The 12,953-nt window shown below is 46.4% G+C and overlaps 1 pseudogene; it reads right to left on the bottom strand.

Moving 5' to 3' along the window:
• The window catches only part of LOC147092649 (NACHT, LRR and PYD domains-containing protein 3-like), a 68,883-nt pseudogene extending 56,131 nt beyond the window's left edge, over positions 1–12,752 (bottom strand).
• Between the last annotated feature and the right edge of the window lie 201 nt (positions 12,753–12,953).

Here is a 12,953-nt window from a genome sequence, read left to right as displayed (position 1 = left end):
CGCCCCATCTCCAAACTGCCTTTCCGCTCCAAAGTCCTTGAATGTGTTGTCACCTCCCAAATCCATGCCCATCTTTCCTGGAACTCCATGTTTGAGTCCCTCCAATCAGGTTTCCGTCCCTGCCACAGTACAGAAATGGCTCTCATCGAAGTCACAAATGACAGCCTTTGTGACTTCGACAAAGACAAACTATCCCTCCTCGTCCTTCTCGACTACTCAGCAGCCTTTGACACGGTTGATCATTCTGCACTCCTCCAACCCCTTTCCACTCTCGCCCAGCTGGGTGAGACTGCACTTGCCCGGTTCCATTCTTATCTATTGTAGCCAGAGAATCACCTGCAATAGCTTCTCTTCCCACTCCCGCATCGTTACTTCTGGTGTTCCACAAAAATCTATCCTTGGCCCCCTGCTATTTCTCATCTACATGCTGCCCCTTGACAGCATCATTGGAAAACACAGCGTCAGTTTCCACATGTACGCTGACGACACCCAGCTCTACATCACCACCACTTCTCTCGAACCCTCCATGGTCTCTAAATTGTCAGACTGCTTGTCCGATTTCTATTTCTGGATGAGCAGCAATTTTCCCCAGTTAAATATAGGGAAGACCGAAGCCATTGTTTTTGTTCCCCGCCACAAACTCCATTCCCTAGCCACCGACTCCATCCCTCTCCCTAACATACATCTGAGGCTGAACCACACTGTTTGCAACCTTGGTGTCATATTTGACCTGGAAAGGAGCTTCCAACCACATATCTGCAGCATAACTAAGACCGCTTATTTCCACCTCCGTAACATCGCCCATCTCCTCCCCTACTACTGAAACCTTCATCCATACCTTTGTTAGCTCTTGACTAGACTATTTCAACGCGTTCCTGGCTGGCCTCCCACATTCGACCCTACGTAAACTTGGTCATCCAAAACTCGGCTGCCCGTGTCCTAACTCGCACCAAGTCCTATTCACCCATCTTCCCTGTGCTCACAGACCTACATTGGCTCCCAGTTAAACAACGCCTCGAGTTCAAAATTCACCCCCCTCCCTACCTCTGTAATCTCTTCCCGCCCCACAACTACATCCCCCGAGATAAATGAGCTCCTATAATTCTGCCCTCTTGAGCATCCCTGATTATAATTGCTGAACCATTGGCGGTCTTGCCTTCAGTTGCCCAGGCCCTAAGTTCTGGAATTCCCTCCCTAAACGTCTCCACCTCTTTCCTCCTTTAAGACGCTCCTTAAAACCTACTACTTGACCAAGCTTTTGGTCATCTGCCCTAATTTCTCTTTATGTGGCTCTGTGTCAAATATTTGTCTTATAATACTCCTGTGAAGCGCAAGGAGACATTTTATTATGTTAGGAGCGCTATATAAATACAAGTTGTTGTTGTTGATCTCCAGAACCGAGTTCCAGACGGGCTCCCGTCGGCCGAGACTCCACACTGGGAGCGCCCATTGATGAGATTTACACAGTGCAGGCCAAAACCAGCCTTATTCCTGAGGCAGAGAATATTCTGCAGGGTGATCATTGATGGATTAACTGATCCTTCACTCGGTTTTACAGTCTTGCGGTATAATATATTTATTCACCGAATTTGGATTTGCTGACTTTTGACTTTAAATTCTGTTACTTTATGAATGTGATATCTATCCACATAAACAATGCACAGTTGGTTGTGATTCCCTTGGTCTCTATGGGCAGTGACATTGTCCGTGTGTTCATGGAGATGTGTCCTGGTTGGTGTTTCTATTTGAATGTACTGACCTTATCTCTCATGGTGTCAGCACCTGACTAATGAGCACTGTAGGAGGTGAGGACATTTCCACTAATATTAACACTAATGTATAATGTTATGAACCACATCATTTTAAACAGTGAGATGATGCACAGCATTGATTTGTGGAATATCTTTCGGGGTTTGCAATCGCAGAAATGGCCATAAACATATAAGCGGTAGATTTGCCTGCTGTTTTACAATCATACTTCTCCACTTGTGCACTTGTCTCGCTGTGTGTGTCCACGCACATTTGTCTAATCAAACTCTCAGTCAGCGTCCCTTCCTTCCCCACCGGGGAAATGTAAAAGCGATTCTGTCTCGGATCAGTAATTTCTCCAAACTAAAGTCGAAGTTGCTTTCGGAATTAATTTAGAACTAAGTTTGAGACCTTGCAAAACTCAGTTATCTGCTGTTTCATAGCTAGTATAATAAACACATAAGTCACAACAACAACTTGCATTTCCACAGCACTTTAAACATCGACAAACATCCCAAGGCCCTTCACAGGAGCCGAATCAGACAAAAGGTGGGCGATGAATAAAGGAGGTAGAAGGAGGAGTGGACCAAAAGGTTGGTCAAAGAAGACAGTTTTAGGAGCATCTTAAAAGGAGAGGAGGAAGTGGAGAGGTTCGGGGGGGAGTTTCAGAGCAGAGAATAGGAACAGCCGAAGGCAGAGCCGCCATAGATGGGCTGAGGAGAGGGCGAAATGCACTCGAGCCCAGAGCCGGAGGAACAGAGAGATCTTGGTGGTGGGGCTTGTAGAGCAGGAGGAGGTTACAGAGACAGGGAGGGACAAGACCATGAAGGGATTTAAAGGAGGATGAGAATTTTAATTTGGAGGTGCTGGGGGACCGGGAGCCAATGTAGGTTCACAAGGACAGGGGTGATCAGTGAGCAGGGTTCTGGATCAACCCAAGTTCACGGTGGGTGAAAGGAGCAAAGCCAACCCGCAGAGCACTGAATAAATCGAGTCTACAGGAGATAAAAGCATGGATGAGGATTTCAGCAGCAGATGGGCTGAAGCAGGGATAAAAATGGGCAATGTTATGGAGGTGGAAGCAGACGGTCTCTGTGATGGAGAGAATATAGGGTCGGAAGCCCAGCTTGGCGTCATATAGAACACTCAGGTTGTAAACAGTCTGGTTCAATCCGAGACACTGGCTGGGACGGGGATGGCGTCACTGACAAGGGAAGAAAATTTGCAGCGGGGGTCAAAGGTCATGTCTTCGGTCTTCCCAATGTTTAATTGGAGAAATCAGTACCTCATCTCAGCCTAGATATCGGACAAGCAGCATGAGAAAGCAGAGTCAGTGGAGGGGGCGGGAGAGGTGGTGGAGATGTGGAGCAGAGAATTGTTGGCGTACATGTGAAAGCTGAATACTTGTCATTGGATAATGTCTCCAATGGGCAGCATGTAGATGTGAAATAGGAGGGGGCGAGTGGAAATCTATGGGGGACTCCAGGATAACAGTGCGGGAGAGGGAAGAGAAGCTGTTGATGAAGATTCTCTGGGTACGACTGGATGGGTAAAAGTGGAGCCAAGCAAGGGCAGTCCTACTGAGCTGGACAACGGAGGAGAGGTGTTGGAGGAGGATGTGCTCGACTGTGTCAAGATTGCAGAGGTCGAGAAGAATGAGGAGTGATAATTTACCACAGTCACAGTCATACCAAATTTCATTTGTGACTTTGGCTATTGCCATTTCAGTGCTGTGGCAGGAGCGGAAACCCAATAGGAGAGATTCAAACAAGAAGTTGTGAGAAAGATGGGCAGAGATTCGAGAAATGACAGGGAGGCTGCAGATGGTGATAAACTTGTCTAACTCTTCACCCACGTGTTAAACTGGGCCCATCCCCTTGATCAAACTCTCTCCTCTGAAAGACACAAGTCTCATTGGTGGTTTAATGTTATAGGTTCTGTTAAACGCATGTCACTTTTACAAAACATGTCACGTGCTCTGGCATGGCGAGTGGAATCTCCCAGCTCCACCGGAGGGGTTTGCTTGTTGCAGGCTACAGAATTAGAGCAATGCTTCCGATATTCTCCTTTTACAAAAGTGCTTCAGAAAATGCAGCGCTGTCACTTCCCTTTTTAATACAGAAAATTACATAGAACGTACAGCTCAGAAAGAGGCCATTCGTCTCAACTGGTCCATGCCTGTGTGTATACTCCACATTAACCTCCTCCTGTCCCTCTTCATCTAAGCCTATCAGCAGAATCTTCCAATTCCTTTCTTCTGCTTGTTTATCCAGCTTACCCTAAAATACATATTTTCTTTGCCATGAGGCTCTGTAACCTGGAACTTGCCCTCTCACAGCCCCTGTATAGATCACGTGTTGTTGTTCATCCATCCCATTGACCCAGCCCCACACCCACACCCCAAAGACCCGGCCCAACACTGACACCCCACTGACCCAGCCCCACACCCACACTCCACTGACCCAGCCCCACACCAACACCCGACTGAATCAGCCCCACACCCCACACCACACACCCCACTGACCCAGCCCCACACCCCACTGACCCGGCCCCACACCGACACCCCACTGACCCGGCCCCACACCGACACCTCACTGGCCCAGCCCTACACCAACACCCCACTGAACCAGCCCCACACTGAAACCACACTGATCCAGCCCCACACCCACAACCCACCGACCCAGCCCCACACCCACACCCACACCCGACTGACTCAGCCCCACACCCCACACCCCACTGACCCAGCCCCACACCCCACTGACCCGGCCCCACACCGACCCGGCCCCACACCCACACCCAACTGACCCGGCCCCACACCCACACCCCACTGACCCGGCCCCACACCCACAACCCACTGACCCGGCCCCACACCGACACCCCACTGACCCGGCCCCACACCGACACCTCACTGACCCGGCCCCACACCCACACCCAACTGACCCAGCCCCACACCCACACCCCACTGACCCAGCCCCACACCCACATCCCACTGACCCAGCCCCACACCAACACCCCACTGACCCAGCCCCACACCCACACCCCACTGACCCAGCCCCACACCCAAACCCCACTGACCCAGCCCCAAACCCACACCCCACTGACCCGGCCCCACACCAACACCCCACTGACCCAGCCCCACACTGAAACCACACTGATCCAGCCCCACACCCACACCCCACCGACCCAGCCCCACACCCACACCCCACCGACCCAGCCCCACACCCACCCGACCCAGCCCCACACCCACACCCCACTGACCCAGCCACACACCGATACCCCACTGACCCAGCCCCACATCGACCCAGCCCCACACCCTACTGACCCAGCCCCAAACCCACACCCAACTGACCCAGCCCCACACCGACAGAGGCCGCTAATGAAGGTGGGATTTGGAGTATCAGCGATGCAATGGATGACAGAGCCTCAGATGCACAAAGCCCCTTCCACCAGGTATGTGCACTGATAGGCTGCATGATTCCCATATCCCGTCCCCATTCCAAAGACCTTGCTTGGGAGAGAACTTTGCCCACATCCAGATTGAGGTGGCGTGAGAGGGTAGAAATCACACTGTAAGCAGTGTTGATCTATTCTCCAGAAAGTATTGGTCTCCCAAAATGCTTTGACTCCAGCATGTATGCTGCAGCATGAATCGGCTTGACACAAAATACCTGACACCTCTGCATGAATTGAACAATTGCCTTCTCCTGTGCTTTGAGCAGCAGGGATGTGGGTAGGGCAATGCTGATTTGTTCTTTTAAATCAGCAATAAGCCTGAGAACATCTGACAAAGACAGCGTCATCTCCTTAAATCTGAGCAATTGCAGATGCTACTGGTGAGAGTAGTTTAAGGCTGCTAATCACTCTCTCCCAAAACACATCATTCAGCAGTATTTTCTTGATGGTGGTTTCCATATACCCAGACTGGGGATATTGCCGTTTCTTGCAGCGAATCTTTACCCTCCAGAAGTCTGTTGTACATTATGACAAGGCCACCCCATCTAGTGTTGCTGAGTAGCTTCAGTGTGGTGCTCTTGTTCTTTGTCGTTTGCCTGGAGTTGTAGGTTGCTGCAACTACCTGTTTTCCCCTGACATACTTAACAACTTGCTTGGCTCTCTTGAACAGTGTTTCCATGGTTCTCAAACCCATGATGTCCTTGAGGAGCAGGTTGAGCCCATGAGCTGTGCACCCAATAGATGTAATATGAGGGTAGGCCTCCTCCACTTGAGCACAAGCAGCCTTCATATTCGCAGCATTATCAGTTACGACTGCAAAGACCTTTTCTGATCCAAGATCGTTGATGACTGCTTTCAGCTCATCAGCAATGTATGTGCCTGTGTGCCTGTTTTCCTTCATGTCTGTGCTCTTGAAGAACACTGGGAGAGGAGTGGAGATGATGTAGTTTATGATACCCTCCCCTCGTACATTTGATCACCCATCTGAGATAACTGCAACACAGTCTGCCATCTCAATCGTTTCTTGGAGCTTTCCTTGGACTCTGTTATACTCAGCCTCCAGCAATAAGTAGACAAAGCATGTCTGGTGGGAGGACGGTATGCAGGGCGAATAACATTGAATCATCTCTCCCAGTATACATTGGCTGTGAGCATGAGGGGTGAGCCTGTCGCATATACAGCTCGAGCAAGGCACTCAGCTGCATTCTACTGGCTATAGTTATCTATTGTATCAAAGAACCTTCCAAGTGGGCCAGGAGTTGCTGATGATAAGGAGCCTGATGCTGAATGTGAACCATCATCTCCTTAGTGGTGAATATGCCAGAGTCCATTATAAAATATGTAATAGCAGAGCACTTGGAAAACAGTGACAGGATTGGACAAAGTCCACATGGATTTACAAAAGGTAACTTGTGCTTGACTAATCTACTGGAAGTTTTTGAGGATGTAACTGGTAGAATAGATAAGGAAGAACCAGTGGATGTGGTGTATTTGGAATTTCAGAAGGCTTTTGATAAGGTCCCGCATAAGAGATTAGCATGTAAAGTTAAAGCACTAGAGATTGGGGGTAAGGTACTGACTTGGATAGAGAACTGGTTGGCAGACAGGTAGCAAAGAGTTGGAATAAATGGGTCTTTATCCGAGTGGCAGGCAGTGACTAGTGGGGTACCATAGGGATCGGTGCTAGGACCCCAGCTATTCACAATATATATTAATGATCTAGACGAGGGAACTAGATGTAATATCTCCAAGTTTGGAGACGACACAAAGCTGGGTGGGCGTGTGTGCTGTGAGGAGGATGCCGAGAAACTCCAGTATCATTTGGACAGGTTGGGTGATTGGGCAGATGCATGGCAGATGCAGTATAATGTGGATAAATGCGAGGTTATCCACGTTGGAGGCAAAAACAGGAAGGCAGATTATTATCTTAACAGCAATAGATTGGGAGAAGGGGGAAGTGCAACGAGACATGGGTGTCCTTGTGCACCAGCCGCTGAAGGTAAGCATACAGGTGCAGCAGGCGGTTAAGAAGGCAAATGGTATGTTGGCCTTTGTAGCGAGAGGATTCGAGTACAGGAACAAGGATGTCTTGCTGCCGTTGTACAGGGCCTTGGTGAGACCACACCTTGAGTATTGTGTGCAGTTTTGGTCGCCCTATCTGAGGAAGGATGTTCTTGCCAGGTAGGGAGTGCAGCGAAGATTCACCAGACTGATACATGGGATGGCAGGAATGACGTGGTCAAATTGCAAGAAATCAGCCGGTTCATGGCCATTGTCAATGCTCAGGTAAGAAAATGCAGTTTTGGTCGACTTATCTGAGGAAGGATGTTCTTGCCATGGAAGGAATGCAGCAAAGATTCACCAGGCTGATACCAGGAATGGCATGAATGACGTATGATTAGAGTTTGGTTCGACTGGGCTTGTACTCGCTGGAGTTTAGAAGAATGAGAGGGGATCTAATTGAAAATTATAAAATTCTTACAGGACTAGACAGACTAGATGCAGGAAGGATGTTCCCGATGGCTGGAGAGTCCGGAGCCAAGGGTCACAGTCTAAAGATAAGGGGAAAGACATGTCGGACAGAGATGAGAAGGAATTTCTTCACCCAGAATTCTCTACCATAGAAGGCAGTTGAGGCCAATTCATTAAATAAAATCAAGAAGAAGTTAGATATATTTCTTAAGGCTAAAGGGATCAAGGGATATGGGGAGAAGGCAGGGACAGGGCACTGAGTTTGGATGATCAGCCATGATCTCATTGAATGGCAGAGCAGTCTCGAGGGGCTGAATGGCCTACTCCTGCTCCTATCTTCTATGTTTCTTGAATGGAAACAGAGGAACTCTGGGCTGACTGCTGTGAGCTTTGAGTGAAGTTGTTACGTTTGGATAAATGCTGCTACATCTTTGTGGCATTCTTTACATATGGCTTTGTACCATGTTTGCACATGTACACAGTCTTTCCATTTTAATGCCTGGAGTAAAATGCTTCCACACATCCGACAGTAAACATGGCATTGTTCTATGCAGAGAAATAAAGGGCATTCGTCTCTGTGTCGAACTGCGGTCGATTTGCACGATTGCAACAGGGTGAGTAAATTTTCCATAATGCTCCATGTGATGGAAGCATGACCTGTGCACGCACGATGTTACATCACCCATAGAGGGAGCTAATCGCTCATCCAACCAATCAGGACACATTTGTTCACAGTCACACACAAAACTTGTAATTATTAAAACAAGCCAAGTAAGAAGATACACATATATTAATTAAGAAATTCGTTAATAATTAAGGTTCCATCTCAGTTAGTAATTTTAAGCGGACGACCTGTGAAAAAAAATGAAAGAAATATGAAAAAAAAATTACGCTAGCATGTGCTTTTTTGGGCAAAATTCCCAAAATTTCCAAGCTATACTTCCCGTGAAAAATTTCCGGAAATTTACCGGAAGCATTCCACCCCTTCGCATCCCTGGTCCTCTGGCAGGACACCTTTTTCGAATGAATTATTCAAAATGTGTAATGGTGCCTTTTCACTATTTTCTTTTAAAATGCATGGATTCTGTCTTAATATTGCCACAGGAACATCCTTGAGTTCAAAATATCTCTTTCATCCTTTGAGACACTCCTTAAATCTTACCTCTTTGAAGATGCTTTTGGTCACCTGCCCTAATGTCTCTTAATAAGAGCAGAAAATGCTGGAAAAACTCAGCAGGCCAGGCAGCATCCGTGGAGAGAGAGACAGAGTTAACGTTTCAGGTCGAAGCCCTTTCATCAGAACTGAATTTTTCGACCGTTTTCTGTTGTTATTTCGGATTTCCAGCATCCACAGTACAGGTAGACTATCACTTATCCGAAAACCTTGGGACCAGCTGTGTTTCGGAATTCGGAATTTTTCGGATTTCAGAACGGTATTACGGGGTAGCACCCCGTAAGCAATCACATTAATATTTCTGCAGCGAACCTTATGAATATTCACACTGAGTGGGATAAATAAAGACAATAAATAGTATTAGTTTATTTATACAGTAATACTTTGGAAAATTAAATAGTGGGAGAAATGTAGACCATAAATACTCTAGTACAGGTTATTTGTAAGGAAATCATTCGGTAAAACTTCAAACATATAGAGGTACAAACTAAGTTAAATACCTGTACATATACATGCAGTAACGGTACATTACATCTGGCTTGAGGATCTTGGAGAAGAGGGTACATCAGTGTTGTCATCGTCGTCATCAGGTTGGAGTCGGACATCTGAAGATGGGCCAGGAACAGGATTCTCAAGTGATGAAGCAGCACTACGACAGACGGCCTTTTTAAAGGTTTCTTCCAGTGTCATCTGTCTCATTAACATTGGTTTCTGTCTAAGCAGTCTCTCTTTAATTGAGTAAACTTGCATAATTTGTTGCTCACTGATAAATGCACGTTGTTCAAGGCCAGCAATTAACTGATCACACATTTTCACCATATCGTCTATGGGGATTTTTTCACCTCTGTTCACAATGTCATCATCATCTACTATCCTCATGCTTGTCTTTATTTAACACCATTTCAGCAATTTCCCCATCACTCAACGAATGCACAACAGGTGCATCATTGTCAATGTTCAGCACTTCTTCGATGTCAGCTTCCTCTATCTTATTTACACTTGTGGATGATAAACCTTTGGCGTAAGTAAAGAGGTTTGATATCATCATCTTCTCCTTACTGACAGGAAATCCTTCAAAATCTTCATCTGCAGGTCCATCTTCATCAAACATCGTTGTAGGCCAAAGTCTGTGCCAAGCATTTGTTAATGTTGGTTTATCAACATCGTTCCAAGCATTAGCAACTGTGTAAATGGCATCCTTAACATTGAACTCTTTCAGGAAGCTTTGGATTCCTATGCCTCTGTTGAATGCATCAAGCATACGGTTCAAAAAAAGTCTTTAAACTTGCTCTTCATGGAGCGTAAAATTCGTTGGTCACAAGGCTGTATTAAAGATGTCACATTAGGGGGAATGTTAATGCCGAAAACATTACTTTTCACAAGACGTTCAGGAGGGGGATGTGGGGAGCAATTGCCCAGGAACAATAACATTTTGGAGTTTTCTTCCAGTCCAACTTGCCTGCAATGAGCTCGTATCACTGGTACGAAGTGGTTATTGAACCAGTCAGAAAATATTCCTCTGGTTACCCATGCTTTCTTGCTCGCATAATAATGCACAGGTAAATTGCATACACCTTTCAAACATTGCCTGCAGCAATGGCACACCCAAGAACAGTCAACTTGTCCTTAGCATTCTTAAAATCTGCTGGTGCACTCTCATCAGCCGTTGTTAATGTTTTTCTAGGAATGTAGCGCCAGAACAGAGCTGTTTCATCAGCATTGTAAATTTGTTCAGGACCGAGGTTTTAATCAGATATTATTTTGGCAAATTCGCCTATGTAATTTTCAGCTGCTTCATGATCAGCAGAAGCTTTTTCACCACAGATTTTCAGATATTTTATACCATGACGCTTCTTAAATTTATGCAGCTAACCTTCTGAATATTCACACTCAACTTCAATGTTCAGTTCTTCGTGGTATATTCTAGCGTGTTTCATGACCTTCAAACCAGTCAGTGGCACACGTTCACTTCTTCGTTGTCGAATCCACTCAATCAGCACACTGTCAAGATCTTCATTTTTTGCCCTATGCAATGTTTTCCTACTTTAGATTAGGTTATTGTCATCACTGTCAGTGTAAAATTTCAACAACTCGTCTTTCTCTTTCATGAAGTCATATCCGGTGGTAAACCCTACACCATATTTTTCAGTAAGATGCCGCACAGACACACCACGATCAAGCTTCTGCAATAACTCCACTTTCTGCGATATCGATAATGAGGTGCTTCCTTTTCTACTTCTCACTGTTACCCATAGGGGTATCTGCAGCTCTTTTTAACATTTTCACAAATCACAAAAAAACAACAAATATCAAAGAGAGCAGCAGACGCACGTGTGACAGCACTGAGACACAACTGATGCCTCACACCTGCATGGGTCAAGCATCGGCCGCATCGGGTCATGTTTTGCGCCACTCGGGTCATGCCGTGTGCACGAGTTACGCTCCATGAAAAAACCTTCGGTTTTCAGAGGTTTTCGAATTTTGGAAGTGCGGATAAGGGATAGTCTACCTGTATTTTGCTGTCCTAATATTTCTTTGTGTGGCTCGGTGTCACATTGTGTTTGATAACGCTCCTGTGAAGCGCCTAGGGACGTTTTACTATGTTAAAGATGATATAGAAATGAAAGTGTTTTGTTGTTCTTCTAGTGCTGTCCTTTATTAATTCTGGCATCCACAATTACTTTTCTCTCCTGAAAATGTTATGACCAGGAACAAGTCTGAGTCCAGCGAAATCCCTGGTCCTGTCCTATCGATACTAAATCACGTCTCTCATGCGTCGGACTTTCCAAATGTCTTTGGAATGATTTGTACATTTACAGGCACAACACTCAATCCAAAATCCATTCTTTGGAATGTTCATCCATTTTTATTTTACATTATCTTTTTAACACCAAGTCACTTCATCTCTCACTACTTGAAAACAACTTTCCTTTTTCCTGCTAATAATTTTTCACTATTTCATAAATATTCTGTTTCAGCTCCAACAGTTTTATTAATACCGCTCTCTAGTCTCAGATGCGGATAATTCCCACCCTACAGTCATATCAGTTGATACTTCCCACTGCCCCATTCACCTATTCTGTAAAACTGATGTTGGTGGTGGTTTCAGACTGCGGCTGACCCTTCCCTTCTCCCTGAACTCACTCTAGTGCCCCAAGAACGTGGACCCTTCCCTCCTGCTCCAGCCAAGCAGTCTCAGATTGACCAGCCTCATATTTCCGTCATTAAGCGGCCCAGTGCAAAACAATCCAGAGATCACCACCTTGAGGCCTTGTCTTTAGTCTCGTGCCTCAGTCTCAATATTCCCTCTAAATGTATTTCTATCCGTGGAACTGATTCTGACATGAGTAATTTCTGTTGTCCTTCCCTTCCCAGAGATGTTCCCATCTTTTCCAGGATGTTCTTCTCTCTGGCACCAGGGAGGCATCCTACCATTCGGAACCTGCTCCGGGCCACAGATGGTTCTGTCCGTGCCCCTGACTATAGAGTCTCCCACCACTATCGCTATTCTATTGTTGTTCCCCACCAGCCTCTCACCCCCACCCCACTGGGTGGTCCCCTGCTCCCTGGTTTCAAACTGTTACTCAGGAAGACCCTCCTCTGAGTCACTGTCTCCGTCCACCTTACGGCCCTCAATATCAGGCATCTATTGGACAGTTCCAGTACTCAGGGTCTCCCTCTACCCGTGACTCTGATGCCTCTCCAGATGGTCACTCACATCCCTCTTTGTACTCAGCCCCTGTCCTGTTCCCTTTTCCTGTGTGAGATGCAAGTTCAGAAGCTTGATCTGGATCTTTTATCGAGACAGAAATTGTACTTTAAAGTATTTTGTGAACCTACCTGTGTCTATGCTCAGGCTCCTGATCGTTAAAATATCTTCCTCCCAGCCTGGACCTTCAGCCATGGTGTTGACAGGCGTTCACGGATTCTGATGCTCTGTAATAAATATAATATTAACAGGAGGGTTGGATGGAAACATTAAAATGAGAAGGAGAACGCTGCCTTGTTAAACATGATGGGCCAGAAATTCGGGTCCCCACAGGTGTACTCACGCATAGGGCCAACGAAAGTGCCGGTTTCGTGCATGCACTGCGCATGCGCTGGA

This window comes from Somniosus microcephalus, unplaced genomic scaffold (assembly GCF_052327205.1).
Source record: "Somniosus microcephalus isolate GS21.2 unplaced genomic scaffold, FLI_Smic_1.0 unresolved_chr2, whole genome shotgun sequence".
In the NCBI taxonomy this organism is placed as follows: domain Eukaryota; kingdom Metazoa; phylum Chordata; class Chondrichthyes; order Squaliformes; family Somniosidae; genus Somniosus; species Somniosus microcephalus.
The sequence above is the reverse complement of the archived record's forward strand: the minus strand, read 5'-3'. Positions and strand labels throughout refer to the sequence as shown.